This window comes from Malania oleifera, chromosome 1 (assembly GCF_029873635.1).
Source record: "Malania oleifera isolate guangnan ecotype guangnan chromosome 1, ASM2987363v1, whole genome shotgun sequence".
In the NCBI taxonomy this organism is placed as follows: domain Eukaryota; kingdom Viridiplantae; phylum Streptophyta; class Magnoliopsida; order Santalales; family Ximeniaceae; genus Malania; species Malania oleifera.
In genome coordinates this window covers 116748367-116760820 of record NC_080417.1, presented here as the reverse complement: position 1 = coordinate 116760820, position 12454 = coordinate 116748367, and the positions used below count along the sequence as shown (strand labels likewise).

The 12454-nt window shown below is 36.8% G+C and overlaps 1 protein-coding gene across 7 annotated transcripts in view; it reads right to left on the bottom strand.

Moving 5' to 3' along the window:
* LOC131161857 (uncharacterized) overlaps positions 1-12454 on the bottom strand; it is a 131999-nt gene that overhangs the window by 48926 nt on the left and 70619 nt on the right. The window lies entirely within an intron of this gene.

Below are 12454 nucleotides of genomic sequence, written 5' to 3'. Positions count from 1 at the left end.
TGAATTGATTGGGGAAAAAAAATTGCCGTTTTTTCAACGGAGCTCTTCCCACTGAACAACAATCCAGGGAAAAATGTGCCTGGAAAATTCCCTTCAACCAATTTACTTTTAGGTTATGTTTACTTCGCAGAATGTCTATACCATAGAATAGAATAGTCATAGTATTAAGGATTTGATAGTTTATAAATGAAAAGGTGGTGTCATCATCAAGCAAATGACAATGCAAAACTTTTTATCAATCCATAACAAGGGAAAGACATTATGGGAAAATTTGGGAGTAATCATCTCTGTTTATTCCATGGAACAGAATAGCAAAATATTTAGCATTGTCATTTGCCTGATGATGACAATACTTTTCTTTTGTAATCTATCAAATTCATATACTATAATCATTTTATTTGTAGGAATCAACATTCCATGAACCAAAACATCACCTTAGTTGACATGCTACTGAAAATAGAGATCGAGATTTTTTTTTTAAGAAAAAGAATATGATTTATTTAAGGAATAAAAAATGTACAGAAAAGGAAAATAAGAGATCCTCCGAATCAGGATAAACAACACAAAAGTAGAGAAAGATAGGAAACACTTCAATCAAGCCACCAAAGACCGAACACTTCAAATCTTGTGAATGATCATGTGGCACCAGTTATAGCGCACTAGCTCAGCCAGTCCAAAAGTACACCATTGTCCCACCACAGGAACAAATTCACAACCATTGAATACAAAATAAACGTAAGACTTAAAACAACCATGTGTGTGAACATGAGTCACACTGTAAATCCTAAAACAATGCAATTCATTAGCCACTTATCCCTAGGCAACACGTGTTTACAAGGGAAGCAAGTAGGCTACATACGTTTACAATAGCTAGTGAATTCTACAGTGATTGGTGAACCACGGTTTTAAATCGCGGTAGTGGGTAGTGTAACGTAACGATAACAGGTGTAATGGGAAGCAGCAGTAGCGGACGTTACATAACAGGAAGCAGGTGTAACGGCTGTGAATTTTTTTCAAGCACACACAATGTTGTGCATATTAGAATACTTGCATGTTTTAAGCTTTTAGCCTTTCTTAGAAAGAGTTTTAGTATATTTTGGATCCTTTAGTTCGACTAACTAAGTTATTTGGTAAGGGCAACAAGTTTACTTTTGTTTTAAATCACCATTAATAGAAAAATTACATGTGTGCGCGTATTTATATTTCTCATTGTTCTTATATTTGATAAATTCTTATGTGTGCTAAATTAATTAATAAAACAAAATACATCATACACTCCATTAATCTATTATACACATAAAACATACGAATAATACAAATATAAAATAACTAGAAAAGAAGAAGGTTGAAGTTGAAAAATATAGAACATTAATATCAAATTACTAATATTATCAAAATAAAATACTTTCCTAACAAGTTAGTATTTTCAAATTGTTAATTAATGCATCTCTTGTGAGTATTTAAAGAAATAGTAAACTTGTATCATTGTCATCCTCATTATAATCTTTTCCCCCTCTCGCTACATGGTATATTGAGAATGGTTTATGAAAGAGAAGGAAAAAGTGAGAATAAAAAGTAAAAAATAAAATAATTTTTTTGGTGCAAGTCCTGTACCGATTAGCTAACGGCCATAGCGACCTTTACGTAAAGGTTGCAGTCTGTAACGGCCCCTACAATCATGATTTTTCTTCCCACCGATTTCGCGGTGTGTAACAGTATTGGTACCTCAAAAAAACGTGGTCGTTATTTAAAACCATGAGGTGAAAACTCACCCTCCCCTAAGGGGCTTTCTATGCTATTCTAGCTCTGACACTAGGAAACATCAAATAGGTCGCGGACTCAATACTTAATATTTTAACTGAGGCATTATCCTACTCAAAGAGTAGAACCTACATTAGTATTTATGTGATGGTTACCCATCCTATGTGAACAAGACAAGAAGTCACTAGCAAGCATAATGCCCTAAACAAGCTTGGCTCATGATATTCTTCCCCATTATGCAGTCAATGCCCTTATAGACTTTAATACTAAGTATTCTTCAACTTTATCCATGAATGGTTCCATGTTTTCCATCAACATCCAAACGATTTCTTTATCTCCAAGGCCCTTCTATTTCATTAAGAACTCGTGTCACTTTTTTCTTGATGGTGTAAACTCTCAATTTGCAAGGAAATCTTCAACTTCTCATCTATTGCATTGCAATTCCTTCTATGGTGCTCTAGTATTGACAGTACTGACGATGAATGACTTGAGGCAGCTGATGTGAAACACAAGATGCACTATCACCCAAGCCAGAAGATCAATCTCGTAAGAAGGCTTCCGAACTTTGGCCAAGATAGAGACTGGTACTTCATATTAGCGAGAAACTCTCCTATCTTGACCTTGTAATGACTCAATCCATTCTGGATGGAGCACGACAAGTAGAGTCACCACCATTGAAGTGCAATGGTTTTCTCCCTTGATATGTCCACTTTTTCATCTGCTTTGAAGCTTTCTCCAGGTAGGTTGGGGCAATGACCACATTCTGTCTCTATTCTTTGGTGAAAATATATGCTCTCGCACTCTTTCCTCAATATGGCTCATCCACTATCAGAGGTAATAGCAGTTGTTGGCCTATTACAAGCTCAAAAGGACTATTATTGGTTCTTGAGCACTTTTGAGCATAGAAACAAAATTGAACTATGTCAATCTTATGATTGGCATTGATGAAATGGCATAAATACTCCTCTAATAGCCCTCCAATCTCTCTTTCACTCTGTATATGTGCGAATCGTGGCTCAAAGAGAAGTCAAGTTGTGAACCAAGAATTTTGAAAAGTTCCATCTAGAAGTTTTTGTGAATCTTGTGTCTCAATCATTGGCAATATCTTAGGGAACACCCCAATACTCAACAATATGTTTAAAGAACAATTGTGTTGTCTCCCCTAAAATGCAATACTTTGGTGATAGTATGCAAGGGTCAAACTTCAAAAACTATCTATAACCACAAGTTTGGTGATGAAGTCAAGTAAGAGACACTCACAATTTCATAGGTACATCATGAGGCTCCAGCAGCCCTACATCTTATCTTCTTCCCCTCGACCTTATCTTGTTGGCAGGTGAGACAAGTCCCAATATAGTCAACCAATTCATCATGCATGTGTGACCAGCATGGTTTTAATAGCAGCCTCGACTGTTATGTAACAACTTTTAGGTCCCCGATACTATTACACTACACTAAATCAGTGGGAATAAAAATCACAGCCGTAACAGCTATTACACACACCTGCCTTTACATAACAGCAGCTACATAACCACGAGAGTACAATTGTGGAAAATATACATATATGATTTATTTTTTTACTTTTTCTTCTTGCTTTTATTTTTCTATCTCCATAAATTATTCTCGATAAATGAGAATGATAATAATACAAATTTTAAAAAAAAAATATTCACAAGAGATGCATTAAGTAATAATTTGATATGAACACTATTTTGTTAAAAGTTTTATTTGATAATAATTTTATTTTTATTTTATATATTTTTCAACTTCAACCTTCTTTTCTTTCCTAGTTTTTACTTTGTTCAAGTTGCTAGTAGATTATTTATTTAATGATAAATTTTATGATCATATATTATATTGTTAAAGGGTAGGTTACAATTACACAATATAACTTTTTAGTCTAAAATTATTACTTTAACAAATAAAATAATAGAATTTGTTTAATTTATTGTATTATTTGTATGTCTTATGTGTCTCATAAATTAATGGAGTGTATAATGAATTTTCTTTTATTAATTATCAAGCATTTTTTTAGTGAAAAAGTGAAAAAGTGTATGTATGTATATATATACATATATACATGTTTTTCTCATTTTTATGTCAATAGCGGTTAAAACAAATGTAGAACGTGTTGCCCTTACTACACAATGCTAGTAAGTTGAACTAAAGGATCCAAAATACACTAAAACTAGTTTTGATCTGAGTAGGCTCATAATAGGGAACACCCTAACCTTGGGAATCGGGACATGGCCATCCTTCGTTTACGGTTTCCTAGGCACCACTCCAAGGCTAGGGTAGGATAGTGGGATTATATCTGTTAATTATTTTTAAAGTTTAATTAGTATTGGGAGTATGTGGACCTAGGAAATATTAAAATAATTGTAATCTTGGGGTTAAATTAATTGAACTGGGAAAAATGTGATTTCAGGATTTTGAGTTCTAAACGCCGCGGGCATGGATCTAGGGTTTTTAGCAGGCCTCTCAGTAAGTCAGGTAAGGGGAATAAATTATAACAGTTATTTTTGGAAATTACTGGTTGAGTAAATATGTGAAAATGATAATATGATATTTTGTCTATGATTATTATGATATGAATATCAAATAAAATTGTGTGGCATATGATTTATACTGGAAATGCATTTGAAACTAAGTTATGTGATTTGCACTATATATATAAATGAAAATGTTTTAAGCAGAAATGAAGATAAGGGGAAACTCAGTTATGTTTTATATATTGAATTGATATGGGATTTGAAAAATGGGAAATGATGAAAAGTGGAATACATAATTGTTTTATTGAAAACAATGAATTGTGATATACCAATGTGTATTTTACTGAAAAGTGATGGAATATGATATATATGTATAGAAATGTTTTCTATGATAAATGAATAAATAAGAAATATCGATATGTTTTATTGAGAAATGTTGAAATACATGAAATGAAATATATACTATTATGAGAATGAAATGTGTACTGAAATGATGAGAATGAAACTGAAAATGATGAGAATATTACTGATGTGATGAGATGAACGAATATACTGCAATGTGAATATTGAACTGTGAATACTGAATTATGAATATATAACGAATTATGTTTGTATATAGAGAATGTGGTTATGCCGAATTGTGAAAATGAGTTCCTACTGATGCCGGTGGGGGTGTTATGCTCAGTACGGAAACTTTGTTATAAAGTCCCTACTGATGTCGGTGGGGGTGGTATGTTCAGTATGGAAATTATATGATAAAGTTCCTACTGATGCCGGTGGGGGTGGTATGCTCAGTACGAAAATGAATAGGAGGAATAAAAGAGTGTGAATTTAATTACATAAATAATTACGGCGAAGAAAACTCTCCGCCTGAGGGCTTACTGAGTAAGGTGAGTATCCTGATAAGTATCAGTTGTAGCCACACCTGAGTTAATCAGGCAAGGTTACAAACGATATCAAAGCAAAGGGGTGCTACATGTATGGTCGTGTAATCTCCGCTATCCTCGGGAACTTTCGCCGATAAATAATGGTTGCATGTGTATGAGTTTAAGAAATGGAATTAAAGCTTACAAAAGATTATGTTATATATCTATATGATTATGAGTTCAAATATGTATAGTTTCTCAAATTATGTAATCTCTTAAATGAGCATATTATGATATAGCTAAACTTATACTGCCACACACTGTAAATAATTTATTTCGTCTTACTGAGAGGTGTCTCACCCCAAATATTTAAATATTTTCAGGGAACCATGACAGACCAGAAAATAGAGCTCCGAGATAGAGGGGAGCTGGTACACTGATAGTCAGGGAAAGTGTCTTGTATTAGGGATGTATGATTCCCTAGGGTACATTATGGATTTTTGAGATATGTATGGATGTATAGAACTCTGATTATTTGTATTCTGGATGGTTTATAAATATTGAGTTCCGCTATTAGGTTTGTTTGTATGAAATTGACTGTTTACCCAGTACCCACTTTGGGTCGAGTAGTGTTGATATGGTATCAGAGACGCGACGTGGCAGATGATTGAATATTTATTATTTATGGAAAAAAAAAAAAGTTTGTATGAAAAATCAGGGCATTACAGTTTGATATGAATAATGTAACGCCCTAGAAAATTATATATGGAAGTGTAAAAAAAATAATTATTAATTATTAATTAGATAAATATTATTAAACTGAATTAATTAATTAAACATTATTATATTGAATTTATTAAATAAATAAAATGATGGATAGATAGATATATATATATATATATATATATATATATAAGATTAACATAATATAATATTATAATTTTTATCACCTAACATATATATATATATATATATGTCATATGGAAGCTAGAGGCTTCCAGAGACCAAAATGGATTTGAGATTCAATTTCTCACCTCCCCCCTCCCCCAGCACTCAACTCTTTCACGTCTCTCTCCTCTGTCCCTCCTTCTCTCTCTCCTCGATTTCCTCGGCCAAATGGGGCACCAATCGACAAACGGAAGATACCCCTGGATTCCATTCTCCGCCACTGACATTTTCACCAGAGTAGATTTGTCGTAGGAGCGACGTAGGCACCACTCCTGGGGTAAGGTAACCTCTCTCTCTCTCTTTAATCAATTTCTCCTTAAATCTTTAGCCAAATCGACGATAGGACACCACCACGAGGTCTTAGCTCTAATTCTCGTCATTTTAATCGGAGTAGATTTTTAATTTGGGTTTCCTAGGCACCACTCCAAGGTTAAGGTAGGATAGTGGAATTATATCCGTTAATTATTTTTAAAGTTTAATTAGTATTGGAAGTGTGTGGGCCTAGGAAATTTTAAAATAATTGTTATTCTGGGGTTGATTTAATTGAATTGGGGAAAATGTGATTTCAGGGTTTTGAATTCTGAACGCTGCAGGCGTGGATCTAGGGTTTTTAGCAAGCTTCTCAGTAAGCAGGTAAGGGGAATAAATTACAACAGTTATTTTTGAAATTTTCTGGTTGAGTAAATAATTGAAAATGAGAATATGATATTTTGCCTGAGATTATTATGATATGAATATCAAATAAAATTGTGTGGCATATGATTTATACTGAAAATGTGTTAAAACTGGGTTATGTGATTTGCATTGAAAATAAAGACACTAATATATTTATATTGAAACGTTTTGTGCAAAAATGAAGATAATGGAAACCAATTATATTTATATACTGAATTGTGATGATATGAGATTTGAAATATGGAAAATGTTGAAAAGTGGAACACAGAATTATTTTATTGAGAACGATAAATTGTGATATACCAATGTGTATTTTAATGGAAATTATGGAATATGATATATATATATATATATATATATATATATATGAATAGAAATGTTTTCCTATGATAAACAAGGAAATAAGAAATTTTGATATGCTTTATTGAGAAATGTTGAAATATGTGAAATGAGATATATACTATTATGAGATGGAATGTGTACTAATATGTTGGGAATGAAACAGAAAATGATAAGAATATTTCTGATGCGATGAAATGTACCAACATACTAAAATGTGAATTCTGCAATGCGTATACTGAAATGTGAATATTGATATGTGAATATTGCATTGTGAATACGAAAATGTGAATATGAAAATGTGGAAATGAGAACCCTGATGGACTAGAGTATTTCTGAAAGCACGGTACAGTTGCTAGAGGGATGATAAGTGCAGTCACACGGTCTCGTGGAGAGTGTGGCGTGATAGTCGATTGAGCCAGTGAGAAGGGTAGTTTTGCCCCTGGGTCCGGAACAGGGTTAGGCAGGCCAATCGTACTACAGACGAATGAATTTCTTATTTTGATCTAATCGGGTGGGCCAACCACGGCTTAGATCTAACCCTCGGGCCGCACAACCCTGATCATGGGGAGAAGCATGATGTGGAGAGTATCCTCAGGGCAGCCATGAGTTACAGACAGCATATGTATTGGTTACCGCAGACACTCATGAGCTAGATGGTGAAATGAAAATGAGAAATGAAAGAGTGTGAGTTTAATTACATAAATAATTATGCGAAGTCAAACTGTCCGCCTGAGGGCTTACTGAGTAAGGTGAGTGTCCTGATAAGTATTAGTTGTAGTCATACCTGAGTTAATCGGGCAAGGTTACAAACGATATCAGAGCAAAGGGGCGCTACATGTATGGGTGTGTAATCTCCCCTATCCTCGGGATCTTTCGCTGATAAATATTAGTTGCATGTGTATAAATATGAGAAATGGAATCTAAACTTAAGAAATCATATTTTATATTTATATGATTATGAGTATATATCTGTATATTTTTTTTCCAAATGTTATAATTACCTAAAAGAGTACATAATGATATAATTGAACTCATACTGCCACACACTGTGAATAATTTAATTTGTCTTACTGAGAGTTGTCTTACCCAAATATCTAAATATTTCAGGAAACAGTGACAAAAGAGTAGATATGGCTCCGAGATAAAAGGGAGCTGGTACCCTGATAGACAGGGTGAGTGTTATGAGCTAAGGATGTATGATTCCCCTAGAGTATTTAGCTGTTTTTTTTTTTTTTTAATGTGTTTAGATATGTATATATATAAACAGTTAAAACTCTGGTTATTTGTATTCTGAATGGTTTGTATATATTGACTTCTGCTGTTAGGTTTGTGTATATGAGATTTACCGTTTACCCAGTACCCACTCCGGATCGGGTTATGTTGAGGTGGCATCAGAGTATTTGACATAGCCGATTTTTTATTAATATTTATTATTTATTGGAGACAGAAAAAAAATGGAACGAAAATCGGGGGACACGGTTTGGTATCAGAGCCTAGGTTGTTAGGTTCTGCAGACTTTAGTAAACAGCGGAATACAATTCAGAGTATAGGAATAGATTTTGATGAGAATAGAGGGTGGGTGAATTGGGAATTGAGTTAGTCATTGTGGAGGATAAGATTGGAATTTAGGGCTCTATCTTGTGGCCTGGAGACAGGAGTTCTGTGGTTGTTTCTGTGATTTTACTGGGGTGACGACTCTAGGAAAACCATAGTAAACTATCGCCGGTTCTTGTTTCTGAGTGGTAGGACCGAATCATAAATTGGGGATAAGGATGTTAAGTCAATTAGTAGTAAAATGATATTTTACGATTCTTAGTTGGATAAATGTACTAGCTATGTTATGAAGTTAGGGTCTTCAAACTATTTTGTTCTATTTCCAGGGAAATTTTGGCAAAGCCTTCGACAGTTTGTTTCTGAGGAGAGGGACTGGAACTTGAGATATTAGTTGGTTGGGTAGGTTATAATTTCTGTGGATTTAGGGTTTGGTCCTTAAAATGGCTTAGGGCATATAAGAAGGAGGATAGTTAAGGTTTTGAGACTGAGTGGTGCGTTAAGACTTACATTGGAAATGTGGATGTTTAACAATTTTCTCAGCAAGAAAATTGTATCAATTACGTTAAGGTATCGGAAATTTAAGATTGTTTCGGTTCTATTTTCAGGGATGGACCCTGGGAACAGTAACACAAATGCAGGAGGTGATGAGGCAAGATCTTCTGGCTTGGAGGGGTGGAGACCTCGATGCAATGTTTAGTAGCATCACCCAGCAGGTGATAGCAGAGATGGCTAGGGGTTCAGGGGAGCGGAGTTGCACGATTGAACAGTTTATGCGCATGAGACCCCCGTCATTTTTCAGAGGGGCTGACCTACTTGTGGCTGAGAATTTGGTCCAGAATATAGAGGACATGTTGGCAGTGCTACCTTGTAGCGAGGAGCAGAAAGTATCATTTGCTACATTCAAGTTGACAGGGGAGGCAAAACACCGGTGGAGATCGGCGAAAATGTTAGGAACAGAGGCTTGAACCTAAAGTGATGAAATGGAGTCGTTTCAAGGAGATATATTTTGAGCCTGCTACTAACAAGAGTGCAAAAGCAGCCGAGTTTTTGAGTTTGACACAGGGACACATGGCGGTGCAACAGTATGCCGGCAGATTCATCGAGCTGTCCCGCTTTACTCCATACCTAGTACCAGATGAGGAAAAGAAGGCGAGGAAGTTTGAGGAGGGCCTGAGCGAGAGATTATATGAGCAAGTTGTAGGCTTCCGGGTCCAGACTTTTTCAGAGATAGTTGATAGAGCTACAGTGGTTGAGAGTGGTCTATAGAGAGGCGTTGCGACACAGAATCAGAGGAAGAAGCCCACGCCTCCAGATTTTCAGGCAGGGTCCAGTCGGGACCGTGAAGGAGGCAGGATAGTAGAGGTGGTCGGAGATAGGGGATGGGAGACTGAGTAGTACAAGGCAGACCGATGCCCCCTCCCTATCTCAGATGCTACAAGAGACACCCAGGAGAGTGTCGGGTCAGACAGGTGATATGTTACCAATGCTATCGCCCTAGCCACATAGCGAGAGATTGCCGAGCACCACCAACGATTGCGCCTACTCCTAGACCGTATAGAGGAGGTCACCAGGCACCCCGAGGCGATAAGCATAGGAATACCACCTAGCACGGGTCTACGCTTTGACACCAGGAGACGCTGAAACAGCCGGAGATGTCATGACAAGTACAATTTCAATATTGTCATATAAAACTACTGCCTTATTTGATTCAGGGGCGACTCATTCTTTTATCGCCCGAAAATTTGCTAAATTTTGTGGGATAGAAACTCAACCGTTAGATATCTATTTGTCAGTTTCTACGCCGACTGGGGCTGTAGGGTTGTGCAGGAAGGTACTCAAAAACTGTCTAATCAGTATTTAGGAGAGGTCTTTACCAGCTAACCTGACGATTTTAGATATGCATGGATTTGAGGTAATCTTAGGGATGGACTGGCTAACTGCTAACTATGTCAGTATTAACTGTTATCAGAGAGAGGGAGTATTCAAACCTCCAAGAGGAATGGAGTACAGATTTGTGGGGTCATGTGTGCGCACCCCACCACAGTTGTTATCCGTCATTTAGACGAGGAGGTTGTTGCTGGAGGGTTGTCAGGGATATTTAGCTTACGTAAAATAAGTACTTGAAGGAGAGTTGAGGCTAGAGGATATCCCGATAGTGAGGGATCTTCCAGATGTATTCCCTGAGGATTGGCCGGGACTACCTCCAAATCGTGAGGTAGAATTTGCTATTGATTTAGTTCCGAGGATAACGCCGATTTCTACAACGCCATACCAAACGGCACCGGCAAAACTAAAAGAGTTGAAAGAACAGTTGCAGGAACTGTTGGATAAGGGGTTTATTCGGCCTAGCGTGTCTCCCTGAGGAGCGCCAGTATTGTTTGTGAGGAAGAAGGATGGGTCGATGAGAATGTGCATCGACTACAGAGAAATTAATAAAGTAACTATCAAGAACAAGTACCCACTTCCCTGTATCGATGATTTGTTTGACCAGCTACAGGGGACACAGACTTTCTCAAAGATAGATTTACAATCTGAGTACCATCAGGTAAAAGTCAGAGTAGAGGATGTTCTTAAGACAGCGTTCAGAACCAGGTATGGCCACTATGAGTTTCTAGTTATGTCATTTGGTCTGACAAACGCTCCTGCTATATTTATGCACCTGATAAACAGGGTTTTTCATCAGTACCTAGATCAGTCTGTAGTAGTTTTATAGATGATATTTTGGTATATTCAAAAAGCCCTGAAGAGCACGAGGAACATTTGAGGATAGTGCTACAAGTGCTGAGGGAAAAGAAGTTTTATGCAAAATTTAAGAAGTGCGAGTTTTGGCTGGAGCAAGTTACTTTCCTTGGACACATGATATCCAAGGGGGGCATTTCAGTATTTCAGTGGATCCAAGCAAGATTGAGGCAGTAGTGGATTGGGCACGATCGAAAAATGTGCAGGAGATCAGGAGTTTCCTGGGTTTGGCAGGATACTACCGCAGGTTTGTTGAAGGCTTCTCTAAATTGTCAAGTCCTTTGACGAGATTGACCAGGAAATGTGTGAAATTTGAGTAGACCGATGAATGTGAACGGAGTTTTCAGGAGTTGAAGCAGTGACTCAACACTGCACCTCAGTTGACGATTCCTTCATGAGAAGAGGGTTTCGTAATTTACAGTGATGCGTCACATAAAGGGCTCAGATGTGTTCTGATGCAGCAGGGGAGAGTGGTAGCATATGCATCTCGGCAGTTGAAAGAATATGAGAAAAATTACCTCACCCATGATCAGAAGTTAGCAACGGTAGTTTACGCACTAAAAATTTAGAGACACTATCTATATGGGGGTAGGTGTGATATTTTCACTAATTATAAGAGCCTAAAATATTTTTTTCACATAGAAAGAATTAAACATGAGGCAGAAGAGATGACTGGAACTGATAAAAGATTACGATTGCACCATCAATTACCACCCGGGAAAAGCTAATGTGGTAACTAATGCTTTGAGCCGAAAATTAGTGGGAGCATATATCGATAGATTTTGTCACAGGATTACCTCCGGCATTACATGGACAAGATGCCATCTGGGTAGTCGTAGACCGTTTGGCGAAGATTGCTCATTTCCTTCCTATCAGAGTTACCTACTACATAAGCAGACTAGCAGAGTTGTATATACAGGAGATAGTTAGACTCCATGGCATGCCAGTGTCCATAATTTCAAACCGAGACCCACGGTCTACATCTCAATTTTGGAGGAGTTTGCAGAGGGCCATGGGTTCTCAGTTGACGTTCAGCATAGTATTTCATCCTCAGATAGATGGACAAACGGAGAGGAC